Source organism: Genypterus blacodes, unplaced genomic scaffold (genome assembly GCF_046128005.1).
Source record: "Genypterus blacodes isolate CSIRO-AG114 ecotype Tasmania unplaced genomic scaffold, CSIRO-AGI_Gbla_v1 ptg000258l_1, whole genome shotgun sequence".
NCBI lineage: Eukaryota > Metazoa > Chordata > Actinopteri > Ophidiiformes > Ophidiidae > Genypterus > Genypterus blacodes.
Genome location: NW_027467051.1, coordinates 950,430 through 976,319, shown reverse-complemented (window position 1 = coordinate 976,319; position 25,890 = coordinate 950,430).

The following is a 25,890-nucleotide window of genomic DNA, read 5'->3' as shown; positions in this document are numbered from 1 at the left end:
TGTGCGTGTGTGGCAGAGTGAAGCTCAGTTCACAGTCAGGTTCACTGGGTCTGTTACCTGTGGTTGATCTTTAACTGATAAAGGTTTCTGGGTTTATTTATCAAATCAATCCAAAGCTTTTCCGTGACTTTTCTGTGATGTAATCAGTCAATCTGAGCTAGGATGGCACCATGGCAACGTGTAGAGGCGAGGCTGTTTTTGAAGCATCTCCTCTGAAGCAACATGGTCAAACATAAAGGCTTATTATTCTGAATCTATTACAGCGGAGTGCAGCACTTTGTACCAGCTGAGAGAAAACCTTTTAAAATGTCAGCAGAACAGAGATGTCAGCTTAAAGACTCTGGGGCTCCAGGCTGAAGACAACACCCAAAAAACTACTGGGCACAAAATGTCATTTCTCCCTGAATCTATAATGTTGGCACAGAGTCTCACTTTGTGTCAGAAAGGAAGAAAGAAGAAAACTAAACTTTACAATGAAACAACAATGCTGCATTGATCTCAGATGTTTGTAACTCACAGTGTTTATATAAAGATATGTTTGATATTTGAAAAGAATTACTGTGACTTTCCTCCGGCTGTGTGATGTCATCAATGCTCGTCATCATGGTCTTCATCATCTCCAACACCTCTTTAAAACTAATCAAAGTTAGTTTTTAGCCATTTTAGCTGTTTGTAGGCTCAGTCAGTGTTATGACCAGATGAACTAAATCCAGACCAGACCAGACCAGACCAGACCAGACCAGACCAGACCAGACCAGACCAGACCAGCTCAGACCCAATGCTCCTATCCCAACCCTGACTTCCTGTCCTGTCCCCTTGTCTGTCCTGACTGCAGCACTCAGAGGTCTCTCAGGTGGACACAGTCTCTCTCAGTTGACATCACGGACATTAAACGATGTGATGAGGTAATGTGTGTGATGTGTGTGGCGCTCTGTGATGTGCGTGTCTCTGTGTTAAACTGTGTGTGATATCCTGTCACAGGTGATAAAGTCATTCCCTCTCCTGCTGGGAATACCAGGAAGTCAGGTCCTCCTCTGACCTCATCACGCCTCTCTGACATAATGTGGACATCAAACTTCACACTTCCTGTTAATATTTCAGCATGGAGTTCCTCCTGTCACTGTTTTATTGATATTAGAGTGGTTGAAGGTGATGCAGGTCTGATCTGAATCTGGGCCATGCAGAGACTCAGGAGTGAGACTGAGGACATCACATTGGACAGTGGACACTTTTTTGACGCCATGCATTATAGATTGAAGTCGTTGCATGTATCTGCATGTATCTGCAGCTCGGTGCATGCTGCTGCTGCTGCCTCACCTTCACCTCTTCCTCTCTACCTCACCGTATTCTGCCTGGTTTAGCTGCAGGGGTTCAGGAGAACTCCCAGCGCTGAGGTTGATTTAACTTCTTTGTTTTTCTCGTCACCTCGTTGCCCTGCTGATATTTTTTCATATCCACTTAGCTGAAGAGGTTTCATTACAGCGTCACGGAGGAAAGAGTTTGCCCTTTAAGAGAGAGAGAGCACTGCTGCAGGAGCGGCTGGGGTTACGCTCAAATATGCTTCCTCTCTCTCTCTCTCTCCCTCTCTCTCTCTCTCTCTCTCTCTCTCTCTCTCTCTGTGTCTCTCTCCGCCGCAGCAGCAGCAGCAGCAGTTTCACGGACCAGGGGAACATTTTTGCATAACGTTTGTGTAGCCAGTGTGGGCCGGTGATGAGTTGGAGGTCCTGTTTCGCTAAGAATATGGGAAGTGAAGTGTGAAATAAGGCAGCAGATGAGACCTTGTTCTCAGGGGGGCCGGGGAAGCAGACTGAGTGTGAACAATGCAACCCAGAGAGTTTGAGCTCCGGCAAAAAAGGAATAATGTGAAGGAGAGAACCAGCAACTCATAACAACAACAAATGTGTGTATCAGGACACACAGATGGGGTTTCACAGGCACACACCTCCGTACACACGGCTGACGTTTGTATTGGTGATTCTTATTCCACATCATTGTGTTCTTATTCACAGAGAGTTGAATGTGTGTGTGTATAAACTGTAACGTCTCTTAACCCTCTGACGTAGGTACTCACTCTGGATCCCTTTATAATTATACTTAAAGTCTTAGAGTTCTGCTCTAACACTCAGCGTGGGTGTGACTCAGAGTGGAGCAGCTCTCTCTGCCTCGGCTCAGGGTTGTGTGTGTGTGTGTGTGTGTGTGTGTGTGTGTGTGGGATCACACTGGGACCAAAAGTTAAAGCGCCGGTGTGTAGAAGTGTGTATGTTTAAAATAGATTTGTATTTCTACTCATTGGCTGTGGAGAGTTTCTGCACTTCTGCACAGCTGAGTGGTGACAGACTGAGAGGCAAAGACGTCTTCTTCGTCTTCTTCGTCTTCTCCGTCTTCTTTCTCTTCTTATGAGGAAGTGCCTCATCAGAAGAGAAATGATGTGAGTTCCATCCAATGTAGTCCTCTTGTGTGTGTGTGTGTGTGTGTGTGTGTGTGTGTGTGTGTGTGTGTGTGTGTGTGTGAGTTTAACTGGAAACAATGAAGGAGAATATTACATTTACAGACTGATTAGTTTGTAATTAAGGGATTAGCTGATGTTCACGTTTTCTATAAACATTAGCAGTACAATATTAATTTAAAATCGGTTTTATCCTACATCCCTACATTGACCCGAAGGCTTTGTTGACTGATTGAAGGTAGCAGAGAGTTCTCGTATGGAGTCAGGTCATATCAGGTGACATGTTAAAGGCTTTGCTACATTCCTGCTCCTCTTTCTATACTTTAGGATCCTGTGTTTCTCATTGGAGCACATTTCTAATCCCTTTTTGTTTTCTTTGCATCTTTCTCCTTCCACATTCCAATGAACACCTAATGACTTTTTTGATTGAGATTTTGTCTGCGACCACCTGAGCATCTGGAGCCTCTTTATGTTCTTATATGTTCCGCTTTAGGTCCCAGGAAAACACGACAGCCATGTTCCAGTGTGTAGTTAAGGAGCCTCCACAGATGCTGCGTGGGTGTGTGTGTGTGTGTGTGTGTGTGTGTGTGTGTGTGTGTGTGAGAGTGCAGCCTCCATTAGTGAACGCTGCCTGATGGGGGCTCATATCAGCGTGACAGAACATATAGAGAACAAACCAAGCACAGCAGAATGGAATGATCTCTGAAGGTTAGAAGAGCTAAGAAACACTGATGATATGATAATAATATGAGAACGGGAGGCTGGGATTGGGCGAGAGATGAGATCAGTCCAGCACCTAGTGAGTTAGGGGGCTGCCTCGTCATCCTGTGCCCCCCCCCCCAAACAGGAAGACTGACCCAGTTCTTAGTGAGCCGTCTACTGAGATGCCTTATTCTTGTGGAGTTTTAAGTCGTTGTGCCATGGTGACTTACTGAGTGAAACAATCCCACAATGCAATGCAGCGAGCCTCTGGCTTGTAAACTGTGTTTTCTAAGGTGCTGTAGAAATGAAGATATTATTATTATTATTTATGGCTTAAATCGTCCTACTTAGACTGAGGATCAATGGTTTCTGCTGTTTTATTTGAGATTATGATAATATGCCCAGTGTTGCCAAGGATACCAAATACTTCTAGGGAAATCTGTAAAATGTATCTCAAATAAACTGATAAAAAATAAAAAATATAACTGATAAAATATAAAAAAATGGCAGAATCTTAAATTTGTTACAGAGATGGATTTTACTTTAGTAAGTGTTAGTGATGTGAAAAGGTTTATTTAATTTATCTTAAGTCTTTGAAGTAGAAACATCACCTCAATAAAATCTGTGTTTGTGCGTCAACAATTGTGTACAGGTCAATCACAAGTCTGTCAAGTCTGAGGCGCTCTTTACCACATATAATGTGAGAGATGTGTACAGTTCAGTTTCAAGTCTTTATAGATCTGAGTGAGCCCTCATGTGACTGGAGTCCAGCTCATGTGACTCATTTGGCTCAGTTGATAATTGTTCTATAATGAGTTTCGTCTCCCTCCGCTCTCAGGAAGGAACTTCATATAAAGGGAACCATTCAATCCAATTCTGACAGTATGACCTTGTATTAAATGTGTGTGCGTGTGTGTGTGTGTGTGTGTGTGTGTGTGTGTGTGTGTGTGTGTGTGGAGCCATTAAATGATTATACCACATGCCTACATTGTGAATTGAAATTATGATTCTAGTTATTTGCTCTTTGAGTGGAGAGGTGTGGGGAGAGATTTTCCAACAAAGCCTAAGTGAGCGAGCCTCTTAGTTAGCCGGCGCTCTGTAATTAGAGCGTCACCGGTATCAATCACCCGCCAGTGGCAGCCTCATTTTTTCATCGTCAATTACCTGGAACATTTCAGACGCGGATCAGACGAGAGTCGTCTTAAAGCCACTGCCAGGCTGTCAGTGACACTAATGGAATTTTAAATCTTCCCTCACAGTGGAGTTCTACTTAAGTGCAAGTCCCAATTATGGAGCAGGTAATTTAGCTAATCTGCACCAAGGTGACGATAGGCTGCAATCAATATCTAAATATGTGTCCTGCTCAGGAAGCCTGCAGTTTCCTTTCCTCCTCACACTGCAGGCTGCCACTTAGAGAACACACACACACGCACACACACGCACACACACGCACACACACACACACACACACACACACACACACACGCACACACACACACACACACACAGGAGCACTTAACTCTTGCTTAGAAAAGTTCAAATGGTCCACATTTCCTCTGTTAATTTCATCGTTCCTTAATGGTTTCTACCTTCATGTTAGTACAGAACAAAGATCTTAATTGCTCCTCGTTATGCTGCTCCTGCTGCCTGACACACTGAGGCACGCAGGTATGGGCCTCAAATCTATAATGTCTTCATCTTTTTCTCTTGCAAATGAGAGAATGTTTATGTTTAGTCGTTTATGTTTTTACTTTGCTCAACCACATTATTTACCACCTGTGCCTTTGTTGTTTTACATTCTTCCTCTCTGCAGGGAAGCCACTGAGCTGTAAACCTCTCTGACTAATGGATTGGGATCTTTTCTTCTAAGAAATTCAGTAATATTATGCTTTAGATGTTATATTTTGGTGTTTAAAAGACAAAACTTTATAAATTAAATTAAATTGAATTAAATTAAATTAAATTAAATTAAATTAAATTAAATTAAATTAAATTAAATTAAATTAAATTAAATTAAATTAAATTAAACTAAATTAAATTAAATTAAATCTAAAAATAATCTAATCTAATCTAATCTAATCTAATCTAATCTAATCTAATCTAATCTAATCTAATCTAATCTAAAAAATAATCTAATCTAATTTTAAAGACTGTTTTGCATCCTTTAGCGCCGTTTTGAGTGAAACCTTTACACTTTGATCCTTATTCATGTTAAATCTCTAATAATATTCCGACCCTGGTCTCTATAAAGAGCAGAGAGAGAAGAGAGGAAGGAGCTCGGCCCATCAGTTAGCTGGAGATTCTAATCATCATTTCTCAACATGACAAACCAGGCTGGAGCTTTACTCTATGAATAGAAACCATATTATCCCTCATCTCTATTTCTGCTCCCCTCTTCAATTTTGCATCAGATTCTTCTGACTTGTATGCATGAGCGCCTCTCAGGCTCCCGTCTGCTCCTGACCTTGGTGATCAATAACCTGAGGAGACGGAGTGTTAGAAATGTGATTTGCCTCTGTGTGGAATTCTCTGCTTTCAGTCCCACACTTATTTGCTGCCCCACGTCTCATTATAAGAATGAAATTATAACCTGCTTTAAAAAGTAGTGGAACATCTTCATCCGGATATTCTTCATGTTCTTCATCATTTACACATGTTTACATCACTGTGACTTCAATGAAAGACAAGAAGACACACACACACACACACACACACGCGCACACACACACACACACACACACACACACACACACACACACACACACACACACACACACACACACACACACACACACACACACACACACACACACACACACACACACACACACACTTTATCCCTGAGGGGGAATTCAGGTGACAGAGCAGCAAAAGAACAACTGATCAAATTAGACATGTAGGCACTCAGGAGCAGCTTTGAGTCATGGAGCTGAGGATGACAGCTGTGAGATAATAAACACAGAGATGTTTCATACTGTGACTCATAGAAGAAGGGATGGAAAACGGGCCTCAGTCCTCAGCTGGATGTGTGAAGCTCTACACGCTGTCAGCTCATCAATGAAGAGTGATTGATGAGCGTGTGTGTGTGTGTGTGTGTGTGTGTGGGGAGAAGCTGGAGAAGGTGTGTGTCCTCTGTAAGACAAGCAACTCCATTTCTGCGCATTCACTTGAGTTGATTGGATCCTGGTTGTTGCAGGTTGTGGCTAAAGAGTGGACGGATGGACAAATCCATATTCTATCATTGGTTGTTTGATTAGATTTAAGAGAACGTCTTAGTTAGTTAGTGAGAGTATTTGATGTTGTGTCATGATGCAGATGTGCATCAGAACCTGCTGGGTCTCTCCCGGGGTCAGGCCGGACCCAAACTCTGCTTCTTCCTCTTCATCAGCTCAGATCCCTGTGAGTCCTCCTGCTAACAAACAGACTTTCACTCTCACAGCCCTCCCACACTGCAAACACAACACATCAATAGCCCTTATGCTCTAACGCTGAGTGCTGCTCCACAAAAATGGGATATTGAGTGCTGTCCTCGTGTAAAACACACACACACACACGCACGCGCACACACACACACACACACACACACACACGGTGACAGACAGAAATAAAGCTGCTCCCTCCTGCCTCTGTGCCTTTTGTATCCGTGTAAACCAGAATATTGAACCGGTGGCTCTGCCTTGACAACACGTCTCCTGTGTCAAGTGTGTCATTTAGCAGAACCTCGGGCTATAAATTACACGGGCGGAGGTTGCCGGAATCATACACACATCTGCGGGGAACAAACATCTAATATGCCGCGACGGGCAGGAAACTGAAACATGTATCAAACCTGTAAAACATCCAATCGGCTGCAGTGAGGGCGTCGTCAGAGCAACGATGAGATGTGGAGTGATTCACACAGGTGGATGCTGGGTAAAAGGGTGTCAGTGAAGCCGCTGGGGTCAAACGAGCAGAGACGTTACGATACAATGCCATCATCAGCTCCATTATTCTATTAAAAGAGACTGGGGTAGACTTGTGATTAAAATGTCAGTGCCACCGCGGCGAAACCTCCCTGTGACCTCTCTGGATCTGAATTAATGAGATATTTAGACTGCGGTTTCCTTTCCCCCGCTGCCCCAAGGGCTGCGTGATTATCCTGAGCTCTAGACTACATCTGTGTCCATTCATTTCCCTCTGACGCTAAGTAGGCAGGCTCATATTCAGCAGACGTCCCGGCCTCGTGTAGCCGAGCTTTGAACTCCAGCGCTGAGGGTCAACAGTTGGTTCTGTGTAGTGGAGTCGCTCCTGAAGCGTCGGCCGCGTTGACATCTCTGCTGCCGCTACGGCCGAGGCAATTAAGGAAACATCTGGAGCGTTTACATCTTTGTTTGTTTGTTAGGCTGCTGTGGGATTGAGACTTTACAATATTACAAATATCACAGCAGCTACCAGGACTTTGCTTTGAGGTTGTGACAGATGTTGGTGTTGTTTTCATTTAGGGCTCTCTGAAACTTTAGCTTTGTTTTAATGTGTTACAATAAATCTGTAATGCATAAAGAACTCACACACAATGTTTACACGCACAAGAACTGGAGTCTTAGTAAAACACGTGAACAGGATATGAGGGGGAATAATAATAATAATATAGATAGATTGGTACTTAATTCATCTCCTTGGGGAAATTCCAGGTATTAATGCCCTGTCTGTCCCCTGTCTGTCCCCTGTCTGTCCCCTGTCTGTCCCCCTGTCTGTCCCCTGTCTGTCCCCCTGTCTGTCCCCTGTCTGTCCCCCTGTCTGTCCCCTGCCTGTCCCCTGTCTGTCCCCCTGTCTGTCCCCTGCCTGTCCTCTGTTTGTCCCCTGCCTTTCCCCTGCCTGTCCCCTGTCTGTCCCCCTGTCTGTCCCCTGTCTGTCCCCTGTCTGTCCCCCTGCCTGTCCCCTGTCTGTCCCCCGGTCTGTCCCCCTGCCTGTCCCCTGTCTGTCCCCTGTCTGTCCCCCTGTCTGTCCCCCTGCCTGTCCCCCTGGCTGTCCCCCAGTCTGTCCCCTGTCTGTCCCCCTGTCTGTCCCCCTGTCTGTCCCCCTGCCTGTCCTCTGTCTGTCCCCAGCCTGGCCCTCACAAAAAAATCACATATCACCTGACCCAGTCCCACCCAGAGAAGATGGGACATCATTAGCCGGTCCGTTTGTCTCCTTGCAGCAGCCGGCCTGCCAGACTCCACAGATGAAGGCCTGAGCTGTGATCAGTGTGTTTCTGCGAGTGCTTACTGTAACAAAGGAAGGTGGGGTCACAATTCAGAGGGTTGAATTTATTGTCCATGAACGTGGCCAACCATTGTCCCTCCCACTGACAGCAGACAGGAAGTCATCAGGGACGTTATGGCTCTGAAGCTTGGTCCACACTCGTCCAGATACTTGTGAAACCTCAGTTCAGGTGTGGAAACGATCTCCGCCCTCAGTCACTCTCACAGGGAAGCAGAGAATTGGCAAACCACACAGAGCAATGCCTGAAAATGAATGTGCAGTAAAACAATGAGCTGGCCTCCTCCTCCTCCTCCTCCTCCTCCTCCTCCTCCTCCTCCTCTCATTGATCCACTCTGCAGACTCAGAGAGGTGTGAGGACTCCAACATTACTGCACTGATTACAACTCGGGTCTAAATTGGTGGAGTCTGGCAGAAGGGCTGCTGCTGCATCAGGCAACTTTGGTTACAGCTGATCAGGCTCAGCACTTTGAGAAGAGAGAGCCACACCCACTCCACTTAGCAGCCAATAACAGAAGAACAGCACAGCACGGAGATGAAGGCTTTGGGTTTGAAGGCTCGGCCCGGATGTTCTAAACGTTTTTAAAGGAAAGATCCAAGTTTGCAAAGACTCACAAAGGCATGAAGATAGTCAGGGACAACCAGATGTGTCCCGTATGGAAACCCACTCTCCTGTTAGCTCTGGTGGGCAGAGAGGAAGATTAACACGCAGCCTCAACACACACACCTCTGGACCAGAGCTCATTATTGGACTTATTTGACATTTCCAACTTTTTCCTCCCATAGTTATAAAGTTAATGAACCTTTTTCCCATGTGTGTGTGTTTTGCCCCTTTACCACACACACACACACACACACACACACACACACACACACACACACACTAATGATGATTGTGTAGATGAGTGGTTGTGGATTTGGAGGTGAACCCCCTGGGGCCTCATGGAGGAGGAGGCAGATTTATAAAATTACATTTTCAGTAAATTCAAACCAACTCTCTAAAGATCAGTGAGCAGAAGTCTGGTGATTGTCTGACAAAGCACCAAGTCAGACATTTACAAATTAGCAAATGGGCCTAAAACAATCTTAAAATAGGCTTGAGTCCTTTAGACAGACGTGTTTACACAGTTTAGACCGAGTGTGTGTGTCCATGCAGCCTCATGCTAAACACAGCTGCTCATCCATTTCAGCAGCACAGCAGTTGTCTTATTTAGTGACTTTCCTCACCCTTCACCACATCACAGACCATAATACCGTCTGCATGTGTGTGTGTGTGTGTGTGTGTCCCTGTGTGTGTGTGTGTGTGTGTCCCTGTGTGTGTGTGTGTGTCTAAATCTGGCTTCAAACCAGCTAAGTTTGCTTTATTTTACTCAATTTACAAAATCTGGCAAAAAAACAAAATTGCAAGGCATAAAATCCATCCAGGCAATGTAACTTTGCTCCATTCAATCAAAAAAAAAAAAGAAGAAATCTTTGGAACAGTGAAGTTATACAATCCCGGCCCCACTGTCTATTGATTTCCCCTGTGGATCCCAACACGGTTAATTTAATACAGTTCATTTCTGAAGAGACGGAGAGATAAAGAGCAGCAGAGAGACGGAGGGAGGAAGAGGAGGGAGAGGAGGGAACCTGCCAGGATGTGAGGAGGCTCAGATTGCTTTTCAGTGCGTCTGGCGGCCCGCAGCGCCTCTTTGATAATAACACTCTATTATTCTCATAATCGCCTATATGTATTTACATATGTGTGTGTGTGTACATGCCAAACGACTTCATTCAGTCGTTGCTGCGGTAACAACGACCCAGGCCTTTGTTATCACCTTGACTGTGGCATGAAAAGTTGCTGCACGGAGAGAAGAAGTTACTCTGCCTCTTTATCGGCTTAAAGCAAGAGGGCAGAAACAAAGGCAGGAAGATTGGAGTGTAAAAGTGTAGAGGATGTGAAACAGGCGGGCAGCTCAAACCATTAAGCTGGAAAGAGGAAGAAGGCCTGGGAGGCAACAAATCCCCACTGAGGTCCACATGAGTGATGGGGGACATTAAATCAATCTTACACTGCTTCATTCACTAACTAGCTATAAAACCTCCCTCCCGCTCTCTCTCTCTCTCTCTCTCTCTCTCTCTCCCTCCCTCTCTCTCTCTCGCCCTCTGTGAGGTGCTGCCTCCATGCTCACAGAGGATGAGGAGGAGAACATATAGGCATGTAAGCGTACAGTAGATTCTATATGTATTTACTATATGGACCCAGCAGCTGTCCAGGGAAACGAATGTGCTGGAAAATATTTCTCTATAAATACATTCATACATTACAAGACATGTAAATGAATCATGAAAGGCTTTTATTGACCAGTAAACACATATATACTGTGTGTGTGTATATATGGTAAAAGTATGGATGTATATTGGAGGTTTCAGGCTTGGTGGAGGTATGAGCTCTGAGTGAGTTTAATGTGTAATATCCTCTTTTTAGAACCTATATGTTGTTGTTTGATCACAGCTGATGTCAATGCAAGTTTTCCACTCAGTGTGCAGGGTATTGGTTCTAAAGCGCACACACACACACACACGCACACACACACACACACACACACACACACACACACACACATAAAGGAGTAAACACATATTTGTACACAGGAGGGAATAATTTGATGAAATGCCGAGGCTCTAACTGAGGGAACAACAATCCCGTGCTTAAACACAGCTGTGACCGATCGCTCTGACACTCCTGTCAGCCGTACAAACGTGTGGCCGAGTGTCTCAACTAAACGCACGCTGCAGGCCTGCGTGACAAATGCTCTCAGACCGACAATCTGTCTGCAAACGCTCCGCTGTCACATCAGCTGCAGCGCGCAGATTATGGAATACATGCTTTTCCTTTCCTCTTTCCTTTACCTTCTATGCAGAGTAAATTGAGAAATGCTTATATTACATCAACAAACATCCCAGCTGCAGACAGACGGAAGTTCCTGCTTTGCTTTCGCTGCTACAACACAAATCTGAGACACAGAGAGGAGCAAACATTCACCTTTCTGTAAGACAATTATGGGAAAGATCAATTCAGACTGTCACATTGAGATGTTTCTGCTTTTTATTGCAGCAATTTACCTGAAAATGCCGAGTACTGAGGGAGTTTGAACACTAAAACCCTCAATGTGCTTCCTGTTATTACGTCTGGAACAATTTAACAGAATTGATCAGAAACAGAAGAATAAGAAAAGAAAAACAGGTGAATCCAACTGCTTTTACTCAAATATTACATTTTTCTATGTATTAAACTGCCTCTCAATCAATGAGGAATGATGTCATCTTTTGTGGGCGGGGCCTTGTAAAGCCAAAGAGTTGTTGAGTAACTTTAAACACAGGGAAATGTGTTCAATTACTGAGAGACGGACAACTTAGCTGAAGGTTACATTTGCATAAGATTTCACTTTTAAACTGGAAAAAGGTGGTGAAGGCATTCCCACATGGAAAACACACACACACACACACGCACACACACACACGCAGACACACACACACACACACACACACACACACACTGAAGCTCATTTTCACTAACTAGCCTGTTTGGAGCTACAAACTTACTGCATAGTTTTGAATTGTAAATTTGCCATCAGATAGAAGCTTTGCAGAGGAAAACGCTCTTCAAACGTCTATACAGATGAATATGGAGAGATTGACCGGCAGCTGCCTCCCAGCTACACTTAACACAACCACACACACACACACACACACACGCCCCGAGTGTTTTTATTTAGACGTTATACTTCTCAAATTCACATGTTTATGTTTTGATTTTTTATCCCGGGCAGCGATCGACCGGCTCCATTAATCTAATCATAGAGCTCAACAATGGTACTTATCAGCAGCTCAGGCCTCATTATGAGTGCAGTTCTCAGTATTCACACACACTGGGGCTCCCAGCTGGGCTGAAGTGTAAGTGTGTAAGTGTGTAAGTGATTCATATGATTGGTTTCCCCCTCTGGCAGTGCAGCTTCACTAGCATGTGTGCGTCCATGCTCCTGATGAAACCCTGTGAGTCTCTGCTCAGCATCCTGACGTCTAATCTCACATGTTGGTTGGTTCATTATTACACAGAGGACTCATTTTAAATGTGACCTCTGTATCTGCTGACATTATTTGCATAATGACGTCTGATGATGGGATTTGTTTCTTCATCTTACCTCAACACGGTCTTGTTCTTTGCATATCTGTGTGCTCTGGTTGATCAGATGTCATAGAATCCTGCTCCTTAGTAAAAGCAGAGTGTCCAGATGAAGGTGGAGGTGTTTCTGATGAGGAGTGTGTGTGTGTGTGTGTGTGTGTGTGTGTGTGAGTTATCCCGAGTCAGCAGATATGTGACACCCTCGGTCCATCTCCGGGTGCCTGTGATACCTGGACCCCCCCTTTATCATCACTCTGAGCGTGTGATGGAGGGAGACAGATACATGCTGCCTCTTATATTGGCCCTTGGTCCCTCATGTTGCTTCACCTTTTGTGATTGGTGCTTTGCTTTAACCAGAGAGTTTCTTTCTCCTTTAATCCAGAGCATCAAACACTCATTTCACTTTGGTGAATGAGGAGGCAGGAGAAACACAATAGTGTATTAGCTTCTCCGGCTCCAGCTGCATGTCACACACACACACACACACACACACACACACACACACACACACACACACACACACCTGATGCAGTGTGTGTGTGTATATACTCTTCTTCCTTTCCTTGGAGGGAAACGTCAAGGCTGGTCGAGTTTCAGTTTGTTTGATTTGAGTTTCTCTCTTTCATTGTTGTCTCAGAATGATTGTACAGGATTTGTCTTTGTTCATTTCCTTTTTTCTTCTTCTTCTTCTTCTGTGCGCCCACACACACACATATTGCAAATTCACACACCTATAGCAGGACCTCGTCCACACACAGCGGCTCTGATTAGACTCCAGCTTCAATGGTTCACGTTCTGCAGCAAACTGAAGGACATAGAATCGATCGCTCCAGTGTGATTTCAGCGTTCAAACCTCACAGAGGACAGAGAACAGTTGATTGATGTTCATAACGTATAGAACACATTTTTATTATTATTTGAGTTTTTAAAAAAATTTGATATTTGAATAAATTTTTACTTTCGTTGATTTTTTTCATGTATCTATATTTTTATTCTACCTTTTAATGAATCCTCGCTTGACTCTATGTACCTCTATATGGCTTCCTAGACAAGGTCAAAGGTCACAGAGTCGCTATAAATGTCTTCATTCCATTTGTCACCTGGATTCCCACTTTGCTCGGCCTGCAAAAATAATGATATTAAAAATGTAAAGGTCTGTCTGATGTTAATATGAACCTGAGCAGAGAGTGAGACAGGCACATGTGTGCTATCACATTCATCATGTCGTCGTCCCATCGTCCTCTTTCTTACTGTTAAATATGCATTAAAAAGAATGGAGTGGTTGAGTATATTTGGCATATAAAAGATACGGGCTCGTCATTAAAAATCCATGTAAGCCCTTTAAAGCTGAAGAGAGGTGATTTCATGCTTGGCTGCATCGTTTCATAGGTGTTCACTCCACACACACACACACACACACACACACACACACACACAGAGAGAGAGAGAGAGAGAAACACACAGCATCAGACAGTGACGTCCTTGGCTGTGCCTCCCCCGTGCGAGGCTTGGCTGGATGGATGTGGTGTCTGAGCTAATGGAGCAGGGAGAACACAGGCTGGCTGTGAATAGAAGGAGGTGGAGGAGAGATCAGGGTGCTCTTCAGGCGCCTCTTTACGTTTGCTCAGGGGCGGCGGCGGCGGCGGCAGGTTACCCGTATCTTGGTGATTTTTGTAGAGCACGTGCACACACAGAGTCATATCTAGCAGAGTGCGGTGGCAGCGTGCCGTTCCTGTGTCTTCCCCGCTTCGTGCAGACGTTCCCTCTGGACTGTTTGTGCCACGGCTTAAACACCCCGTCCTTTTCTTTATGCACGATCGCACGCCGAGCCACGAGAATATGCTGTTAAATCAGACCGGTGCTAATGATACAAGAGTGCCAGAAAGTCCCACAAAGAACATCTGCAGCTCCATAACCATAAAAACAGTTTGCCTCTGATTAATGTGATATTCTTGGGCTGGTGGCTCTCCTTAGCAGACCACCACACGAGATGTTCAATCAACTATGCATGACTTGACCTTAATGGATTTTCCACTAGGAGGCTTGGGTTGGTTATTAGGGAAGCAGCTCATGTGGAACACCCTTGTCCCCTTGGGAGGGGAATTACACTAGTCTGAAGGAAACCCACATGACGGCAGGAGGAGAAGAGAGGAAAGCACCACTTCCTCTTGGCGTTTATGCATCTTTCAGTTTAAAACGAGCCAACAGTGAGATCCGATAAGATCATTTTCCATCTGCTGCTTGATTACGACGCCCATCCTTCTTCTTTGTCTATAGATAACTGCTGCTTCTCTCAGCCAATTGACTCGAGTCCTAATCATTTATCTTCCCTAATATAGATTTGAATGTCATCTGTTGTGACTTATTGACGGATCTGTGTCGCTTTTGTTTTCAAGAAATGTGTGACAATAAGATCAGGTTGTAATTAAATGTCATTATAGAAACGCTTCATTTGCTCTCACGTGTTTGGATGAATAGTGTTTATTAGACCTCATGAATGTTTAAAGGAGTTGTGGAAATGAACTGGTTGCGTTGTGCGTGTGCTTAAAGGGGCGAGCGTTATCCAGTGTTGATCAGTGAGGTCTGTTTACCTCCTTCTCTTCACACACATTGGTAAATAAACAAACAAAATGGCCCGGTGCTGAATTAATTTTCTCCTCCAGCTGTGTGCTTTAATTGGGATAATAAGCTGAAAGGTTATCAACACTCTGTGAGCCAACAACATTATTCATGCACCTAGATGAAGCGCTCCTCACCTCCTTTAGTACAATCACAATGTCTCTGCCACAAAACAGGACAGAAGAGCCCATCTTAAAACTACTACGTTCATTCACAGTAAACAAGGCTGAGGCAAGGCAATACAACAGGACTGCAGCCATGTTAGCTTTGTGATAGGGGGAGGAAAGAGCTGGGTTCATGTGGGAGCCGTCCTCATTCAGGATCAATCAGTTTCACAGGATTGAAACTGAATTAATGTGTTTCTTTGACAAAAATGCTTTATATTGTAAATGTGCCTTTGCCTCTGTGTGCTGCTGGAAACATCACATTCATAAAGGCATAAAGTCAATTCAATGACCAGACTATGATCAAATAAAGTAAATAAAGTGAGTATTTACATGTGAGTGTGCAGTATGAAGTATAAAAATCTATTTGCACTTAGAATTCTTGTCTCTTGACCCATAGAGGCTCTTCCCAGGATCTGAGTGGGTCCAGCCTGTGGTTCAGCTCAGGACAGGCTGGGTCCTGGGTTCTGGGTGCTGGGTTCTGGTTCCCGGGTCTGGAGCTGGTGTCTGAGCTGACACTCTCAATCTTGATCATGCGCTTCGTCATAATGGCAGCGGGAGAAAAAGTGCTTTTTTCCGGAGCGTGAACAGAGATGACAGCTGGAGAAATGGAGCTTTGTGCTGAGAGAGAGAGGGGAGAAACGATCAAAACAAGGTTTTTCAGGCTACAAGCCATTTATGATGTAATGGAGTAAAGTTGTAGCTAAACAACTTTCAAAACAAAAAGTCGCAAATTACATTGAAACTAGTTCAATGGGCAAAATTAAATATTGATGCTGTTTTACTCTCAAAACAAACAAGAAGAACATGAGGGGGAAAACAGACTCAAGTAATATGAAAAAGTCTTTCTGCAGTTTTATAACAATGACGTGTAAAGTTACAACAAAACCATCAATTATTCATGGAATCATAAAGAACAGTCTGAGCTACGTAGATGTGATGAATTAGTTTGTACAGACGGAGATCCTGATAAGTCTCAGGGAAGAGAGTGAGAAGAGAAGAGAGTGAGAAGAGAAGAGAGTGAGAAGAGAAGAGAGTTAGAAGAGAAGAGAGTGAGAAGAGAAGAGTGATGAGGAGAGTGACAGCAACAACATGAGAGAACACAATTTTGTTAATTGGTGTAACAGTCAGTGTTGGTGTCACTCACTCTCTCTCTGCCTCTCTCTCTCTCTCTCTCTCTGCCTCTCTCTCTCTCTCTCTCTCTCTCTCTCTCTCTCTCTCTCTTCTCTCTCTCTGTCGCTCTCTCTGTCGGTCTCTCTGTCGCTCTCTCTCTCTCTGTTTCTCCGTCTCTCTCTGTTTCTCCGTCTCTCTCCCCCCGCTCTCTCTCTCTGTCTCTCTCTCTCTCTTCGCTCGCTTTCTCTCTCTCTCTTCGCTCGCGTTCTCTCTCTCTCTCTCTCTCTCTCTCTCTCTCTCTCTCTCTCTCTCTCTCTCTGTGTTTCTCTGTCTCTCTCCCCCATGCTCTCTTAGCTTGCTTTCTCTCTCTCTCTTCGCTCGCTTTCTCTCTCTCTCTTCGCTCGCTTTCTCTCTCTCTCTCTCTCTCTCTCTCTCTCTCTCTCTCTCTCTCGCTTTCTCTCTCTCTCTCTTGATATCTCTCTCTCTCTCTCTCTCTCTGTCTCTCTCTCTGTCTCTGTCTCTCTCTCTCTCTCTTTCTTTCTCTCTCTCTCTCTCTCTCTCTCCCCTCTCTCTCTCTCTCTCTCTTCCTCTCTCTCTCTCTCTCCCTCTCCCTCTCCCTCTCCCTCTCCCTCTCTCTGCCTCCCCCCCTCTCTCTCTTCAATGAATGCATGCCTCAGGGCTTTGTTAAGTTTTCCACAGGTCTGTTTTGTATTGAGTCCAAAATTGCAGATAAAAGAAAAGAAAGAGTTCCTGACAGACCTCCAGAGGAGTGAGGGGCTGTGATCAATAATACATTTGACACCTCAAAGCAACTAATAATGAATGAGTTCAACCCCAGCATTGTGTTGACTGCGTCCCCAGCACGATGAAGAGCTACTAATCTGTTAATAGAGACCGACCAAAGCGAGGTAGACGAGTGTGAGCGGGGCGGCAGACATACATGACACAGAGCAGAGACACGCCGTCCCTTCGCTGCTGTAATTATGCACGGCAATGCTGCCAATGCATTTAGAGCAGTCACATTATTACAACTGACACTCCACTCATCTCTTCATCACTTATTCAGCACCAGGCAATTTTCCAAGGGTCCCCCAGATGGTTGTCAATTTTATGCAAAATGGAAAGCAGATTCGGTGGATCGGAGCTCAAATTGATGTGTGGGAGTGGAGAGGGAGGGTCGCTGTGTGAGAGCCCGGTGGAAAGTGCGGGGTCTTGGTTTCATATCTGCCTGACAAAAGTGACACGGGAAAATACATGTTTCCAAAGATATCTTTTCAAGGATGACAAAACATCCCGGTTGGCTTTTATGGAACCATTTGCTCCACTTTAACATCGGCTGTACATTTAAGGGTCACTTAGGTCGCCTTAAGAGTGGCCATTAACGCTCTGCTCTCATAGGAGGCCTCTTGTGCCACGAGCACCACTTGATATGAAGAGCGTGTTCTCTCTCTCTCCTCTCATCTAAATGATCAGCTTCAGACCTTAAACAAAAATATCACACATCACCCGTGGTTTAAATGACAGAGTCCAGATAAAAGAGCTCAGTCAGTCTGAGAGGCTTTAATGTGACTTTAGACGCTCTGCTGACATTGAGCAGCCTGTACAGGACAGGGCTGATGGTTGGTTGGTTAATTTGTTTGAACATTCATCCTCCTCATTCATACACATCTTCTGACTGGACTCATTATCTTTGTCTTGTTTTTCTGTGGTCATTTGTGAGTCTGTTTGAGTCTGAATGCTTTGATTAAAAGTGCTTGATGAGGAGCTTTGACTTGATCTAACCGAGCTGAGTCTGACCTTCACTTTAACACACAGAGTCATTAGTACATGTCCAATAGTCCGTGTTGTTAAATAAGTCACATTCTACTGCATGTCTCCACCTGGACCTGCTGCATCTGTATTACTGTGGACATCCAGGGTCTCTTGGTTCCTTTGGCCAGACCAGATTAAACTCTCCTAACCGCCATGTGCGTGTGTGTGTGTGTGTGTGTGTGTGTGTGTGTCTGCACTCTCCTCTTGTGTGCTGTTTCTCTCCTTCTTCCTTCTGCCAGCTCCTTTGGTTAGCATGCCAGACAGCGTGTAGCCCCTCCCCCCTGTGTTGGCCCTGCCCTCTACCCTGGGCTGAACGCGGTGCACACCATGTCCTGTATGTGAAGAGCCCACAGCAACACGGTGCAGAATGAGCTGAGGAGAGGGAGATATACAGCCTTATTCAACTTGCCACCCCTGCCAATTGCCTAGGTTTCCTACAGGAGGGATACAGTTAGAGTTCTACAGTTAGAGTTCTACAGTTAGAGTTCTACAGTTAGAGTTCTACAGTTAGAGTTCTACAGTTAGAGTTCTACATTTAGAGTTCTACATTTAGAGTTCTACAGTTAGAGTTCTACATTTAGAGTTATACAGTTAGAGTTCTACAGTTAGAGTTACACAGTTAGAGTTCTACAGTTAGAGTTCTACAGTTAGAGTTACACAGTTAGAGTTCTACAGTTAGAGTTCTACAGTTAGAGTTCTACAGTTAGAGTTCTACAGTTAGAGTTATACAGTTAGAGTTCTACAGTTAGAGTTCTACAGTTAGAGTTCTACATTTAGAGTTCTACAGTTAGAGTTCTACAGTTAGAGTTCTACATTTAGAGTTCTACATTTAGAGTTCTACAGTTAGAGTTACACAGTTAGAGTTCTACAGTTAGAGTTCTACAGTTAGAGTTACACAGTTAGAGTTACACAGTTAGAGTTCTACAGTTAGAGTTCTACAGTTAGAGTTATACAGTTAGAGTTCTACAGTTAGAGTTCTACAGTTAGAGTTACACAGTTAGAGTTACACAGTTAGAGTTCTACAGTTAGAGTTACACAGTTAGAGTTATACAGTTAGAGTTACACAGTTAGAGTTCTACAGTTAGAGTTCTACAGTTAGAGTTACACAGTTAGAGTTCTACAGTTAGAGTTACACAGTTAGAGTTACACAGTTAGAGTTCTACAGTTAGAGTTATACAGTTAGAGTTCTACAGTTAGAGTTCTACAGTTAGAGTTATACAGTTAGAGTTCTACAGTTAGAGTTATACAGTAGAGTGCAATTAGTGCACAGAGCCTGCAGGGTGGAATCGATTCCAGTGAAGCAATAAGGCCAAACAAGAGAAAACGGCACGGCCAAGAAATCAGCACCATGACTCTGCAGTGACAGACCAGTGTGTGTGTGTGTGTGTATGTGTGTGTGTGTGTGTGTGTACGTGTGCGTGTGCGTGTGTGTGTGATCATTACCTCTGACATCATGTTACGACTCATTCATCAGACTGTAGAGTTTATTCTGAATACAGATCACGCCTGTGTTATTGTTTTCCAGGGATCTGATCACACAGATAGAACACTGATATTGCGATGCAGACAGACTCGATCCTCTCCTTCTAATTATCGCTTCTTTTAAAACACACAGACGTCTGGGATAAATTATTCATCCACATTCGGGTCAAACCAAACTACTTCAGCAGTGAGGGGAGTCCAGAGGATCGTCACCGGGGTCGTCACGCCGTCCCAAAGACACGACTGAAGCTCCGTCTCGGCTCTGAGCCAACCTGCAGCTTTTTCCATCATAAACCTGGAATAATTTATGAAAGAATCGGTGCAATTTATTTGATGTATTACTTTTCAAGGAAATATGGAAATGCACCATTAATGGATCATAAAACAAATATCCCCGTATTCGCCCCTGAATTCTGATCGGCAACGGAATTTAATGGGTTTAAAGACAAACACATAACGTCCCTGGTGGAGGTAGTAAAGTGGAAAAACGTAAACAAAAGAAACAAGAAACACCAGCGTTTACACTTCCTTTGTTTATGAAGCTGTTCACAAATAGGAATTACAAGTAAACTGTACAAACTGCTGCATGTTTCCTATAACCTGGCTCTCTAACATGTTGACTCCACTCCAGCAGCTCCTCTTCCTCTGTGCTGCAAACACCTGAGCAGGAGGATTTATCTCTCTCCTCTCCTCTCCTCTCCTCCTCTCCTCTCCTCTCCTCTCCTCCCCAGTCTGCAGACCGTGCTGACAGCCACAGAGCTTTATATTGATGCAATGACTGTACGGGATGCGGTACCCTTTGCTTTGATTTATTAGCTTCTGTTGGATGTAACTGTACCCACATTTGAAAGGTACATATTGGTCACAGCCTGCTATCGATTCCCCTCCAGTTAAATGGATGGCTTTGTTTAGCAGTGAGAAAGTGAGCGTTCCTGGCCGCAGCAGCAAGCTGTTTAACAGGCCCAAATCTATATTTCATTAAAACGATGACACATTGCACCCTTAGCCCTCTCCAAACTCCTGTTCTATTGATCGCAAACAGTTTGGACCTTGTAGAGAATAAATAATTGGCCCCGGCAACAGTGACAGCCTTTTAAAGCCGTCACCTTCCATTCTACACGTAATGAAGCAGAGGAATTACAGCCTCACATGCGGGGAATCTCAGGTCAAGCCGTGATGAATCTCTATCATTCAGAATGTGTTAGGGAGCAATTTGGTCCCCATGATTGCCGTGCGCGGCAGATGGACAGTAAATACTCTCTAGGAATATTCTCCTAAGATATGTGCTGTGTTCCGTAATGACAGGAGAGGAAGAGGAGGATCCGTCTCACTTAGCCGCCGCTGTTTTCCTCGGCTTTCTGCAGATAACAACAAACGGCTCCGACAATCAATTGTATTTTTCACTCTCACACTCCATGAAGTATTATAGGGAGAAGGGGCTGTTTTATAGGCTTGTAATGTTCATCAGTCATGAAAAAGATGACCTTTACTGTCTGGTAACACCGTGTAGCGTTTAGCTGGCAGGAAGGAAGCAGCCAGCAGAGGAAAAGCTGCGGCGTCTCTCTCCCCTGCTTTTTACTTTCACACAATTAGACCCTCACAAGGGGGCCGGAGGAGCTCAGGAACGGGGAAAGGGAACGTTTCTGTAATAGGAACCTGTTGTGTTTATGATGAATACCGGTCAATCTGTCTTCTTCCTCTGGAGGGTAAACACGTTTGACATTCTGTGTTGACCTTATCCCGTCTATTAGGCTGCTTGTTTTTCTGACAGAGATGGATCAGGGTGCTTATTCTCGTTTCATCATATGGAATGATGGCGGTTAACAAGGTGTCCTTGTTAGGGCGCAGCTCCGTCCCATTTACATGTTTCACAGGGACTGTCATGTTTGAGGTGAACTCACACAGAACAGGAAGCTGCTCGCGCTGTTTACTGACGCCAGAGCGCCGCCTTCACATCTGTGTTTGTTTGTCACGGCTGCACCGCTCATCCAATGATCAGATCAGTTTAAATGGTATAAAAGAAGAATTGTCATTATTGGCAGTTCTATAATCAATTACATTTTCTCATCAAACTGACACTGATCTTAATATACAACATCCATATCTCCTAAATGCTAATAGAAGCAGCTAACATGTGTTTATGAATCAGGCAGTGTGGCGCTGTGATGCTAATTGTCTTTATTTGCATGATGACATCATAAATCTGACTCCCTTCACTCAGATTCATATGTTGACATTGAGTTGCACTGAAAATAATGGGAGTAATTCATAAAAATGTGGCTCTTAGAATGTCAAAAGAATGAATAATGTGCAGTGAAGAAGAAGAGGAACGTTCTCTCTCTCTATGAAAGGAGCCACAGCCTCTTTTGTTTGTTTTGAATCAATTTAACATGCGCAGTTAGTATGAGCAGCAGCCATTAATGGAAGGGGAAGAGTGCTACAAAGTCAAACAGTGTATCAGACAGGCATCAGAGTAGCCAACACACTGTTTGACTGACAAGTGACCTCTGGGAAGTGCAGCGCAGAAACATCACAGCAAGATGCTAATCAGGATTACAAGCCACCATCTCCAGTCTGCAGCGGCACACTGAGATAAAAGAATGGATGTGGAAACATGAGCCACGCCCGCCCGTCACAGCTGACCACAGACACCCGACGCCCCACACAGCATCATAGAGTGTCCACACACGCACACACACACACACACACAAACACACACACACACGCAGCACAGAAGCTGAATGGAGGTTGTGTGATTTTTACACTCCTGCCACTGAAACAGATGAATGATAGAATGTTAAATAAAATACTGCTATCAATCAATGTTACTATGGTAACCTTAAGATAAGTGCAACACTATACTATTATGCAGTTGGCAAATATTGGTTGTTTTGAATCATAAGGACAGTAACTACCCCCCTTCCTATCCAATCTGTTTACACACACACGGGTTCCCCTTATTTCCGGGAACCTGGAAGCCCCCTTAAGCTTAATTTTTTAATGTTTATACCAATCATTCCTCCTGTATTTAAGCCCCATGTCTTCATATTATTGAAGGTTCCCACGCTCATTTGCCAACTACATTCAAGTTGGCAAGACTTTATCATAACTTTGTACTTTGAACTGTGATAAGTGAGGCAACAAAAGTCTGAATTTAAAAAATAAAAACCCATATTTGTCCCCTCTGTTGGCCGATCAATCAGGGCTCAACTCAGCACAGCCTGGGGTCTCTAAATGTGTTTCAGCCCACAGTCAGATGGTTTCCTCCGTCTCCCTAAGCTGACTGAGGCAAAGTGCTGCCAAATAGCTGCAGCCTTGTAATCACGCATGAAAGTGGAATCATGAGACAGATCAACACTGGAGATCTCCCTCAGCTGATAGGAGGAAGTGTGTTTAGAGATAACACAATATCTCCCTTTACCTTTGATCTGCTTACATTACAATCATGAAAACATCTCAGGACCTTTTATAAACTATTATAAGACAATTAAACATCTCAGAGGAGAGGCCTGTGTATTACATTACTCCTTATTTCTATCACCGTAGAAACCGGATTATTGCATCACCACCTATGCAATTACACTCAAAAATAGCTCTTTGCAATTATACATCTAGGATCTACAGCATTTCCACCTCAGTAACCATTTTTCAACAATAGCTGAGGAGTGATGCGAAGCTTATTCAGCGTTAGGAAATCAATGACTTCAGGCCGTGCAGTACATTAGCATCTCCTGCATAGAAAACCAGCGTCCGGCGTCCTTCAGCCTCTCTTCTGCTCGACTCGTCCACAGTGTTCTGCTCTGCTTCGGTGTACAGCTGAGGCTTTCTGCCGCAGGTCTGAGGTTTGATGCGTGTAATCCAGCTCCTCATGGGTGATTTGGAATTCTAACAAAATAAAATAGTTGTATCAACACAAAGGCCTTAGCAGCAAAGCGACGTTCACGTTTACCACTCAGTGCAAACATGTATATTGTGTAATATGGACTCAAAACTACGATATCTTTTACTGAAATATGCTTGAAAGAAAATCACAAGGGGGAAACAAATTGTGAGCTGAGAGCAGAAGAGAAGTGAAGCTGGCAGTGAGGAGTAACTTATGTTCTCTGTGACGTCCCAGGAGGTCGACTCAGGCTTTATTTACCAGGAAGCACATTAATAAGTAACATGATGCCTACATTTGTATCTGTATCATCATCTACCTGAGGCATTAAAACAAAGAGGAGAGGAAGAAGAAAAAGGACAACAAAGGAGAGATTAGAGACGCAGGAGAGGTTTGGCTTTTATCCACATTGAAGAAGAATTTACTTTCATTAATTCATCGAAGAAATAATGATTATCCAGCTGAAGGATTCAGGGGAGGAGACTTTGAGAGCTCCTCACGTTGACAGTTGCCTTCTGAGCTGCTGAAGCCGTCTGAGTCTCTTTCGTCGTTGCTGCCCTGAGCTCCGTCACATTCTGGTCTGCTGCCACATAACGGGAGCAGAGCTGAACATCTGAACCCTGGCTTTCATTACCAAAAAGAGCAGGTGTGAATTAAACCAGAGCAACAGGATCGCTCCCTGTGCATAAATGCATTCTGATTATGAGCAAACATTGCCCTCCCTTGGCCTACAGTATGCAAATGAGGAATTGTATTTTAGGAGATGGGAAGGGACAGAGGGCCGGGGTGATTTGTTTGCCAGAGGATTTGGCTCAGCCTGGCAGTCATATGCTGTTGATTAACGGACTAATGGACAGGCAGCAGAGTGGGGTGAAGTAATTTCATACCAATCACTATTCATTACTTAATGAGAGATGATGACTCCGGGCACTCGGCGGCTCAAACAGCAGTAAAAGGCAAAGCTGATGAATCGTAATAAAAAATTTAAAAAAAATCATATCATTATTTACCTCTTTAAATTCAACCGGGGCCAAGGCAGATAATGAAGAGGCACATGGGGGGAAGAGGGAAGATGCATTCAGAGAAAGACAATCATTTATCATGACCTAATAGGATCTCTGTGTGTGTGTGTGTGTGTGTGTGTGTGTGTGTGTGTGTGTGTGTGTGTGTGGGTGTGTGTGTTCTCTTTACCTGTTGGACCAAAACATGATCAGATCAAGACAAAGATCTGCATTAGGTTGAATTCTTTATAATGAAAGGGAGGAATGCACGGCTGGATGTTGACTTTATAATGATTTTAAATTAATGACGGTGTAGAGAGTTTTATTTTAATGACATATTCTTGCAGTGGATAATGAAGTGGCTGTAATCTTAAGGTAATGACACATGGGGAGAGATCTCAGCCGCTCAGCCGGATGCTATTGTCTTTTGTAAATGGAGCGGCTAATGGAGCAAAGCTGAACTTTAGGTAACGCAAGAAAGTCTATAATGAAAGTGTTCTTAATGCAGGAGCTGTTAAAGTAGAGAGTTAGTTCAAATTCCATGCTTTAGTCTGAATGAAGAGAGGAGAAATACGTTCTTAAGTGTGTAAGATATGATGTAGTTGTTCCTGTGTGTGTACTGTAGCATGTAAGAGTGTGTAAGAGTGTGTGTGTACAGGAACATGCAGAACTATGGCTTCTTTAAACTTTAACTGTGCTTATTTTTAGTGCTTTTGTTTGACTTTTCCTGGTTTCACAAGAGTTTTCAATTGCAAAATATGTTACCGCGGCGACTAAATTAATTGCAGATTGGGTCCAGAAACACACACGGTCCACTAATCTAATCCATATGCTCCAAGTTATTCCTCATGTAAACATCCAATTAAATATGCTTTTGCGTTCCTCTCACAGTGTTGATCTATCATTACTGAACAGGTGCTGTTTGAAGAGTGAGCTGTGTGCTGGTTGGAGATTGCAGCCTCTCCTCTGTGTGTGTGTGTGTGTGTGTGCCTGTGGGGGGGGGGGAGAGAGAAAGAGAGAGAGAGAGAGAGGGAAGTCATATTTCAGATCACTTCAGCGATGCAGAGTATTCCCACAGTGGGCGGGAGGCCGTGCAGCCACACTGGATTGATTTTGGTCATCACAGTAGATCACATTGCAGGCTCAGTAAATCTGAATTATGCTGACGTTGTATTAGCCAGAGAAGACTCCGTGCTCGTGGCCACCGGGTCTGCGCTCCTCAACACTCCTTTATATCCAACAGAAGTCCTGACTATTACGGCTTTTAC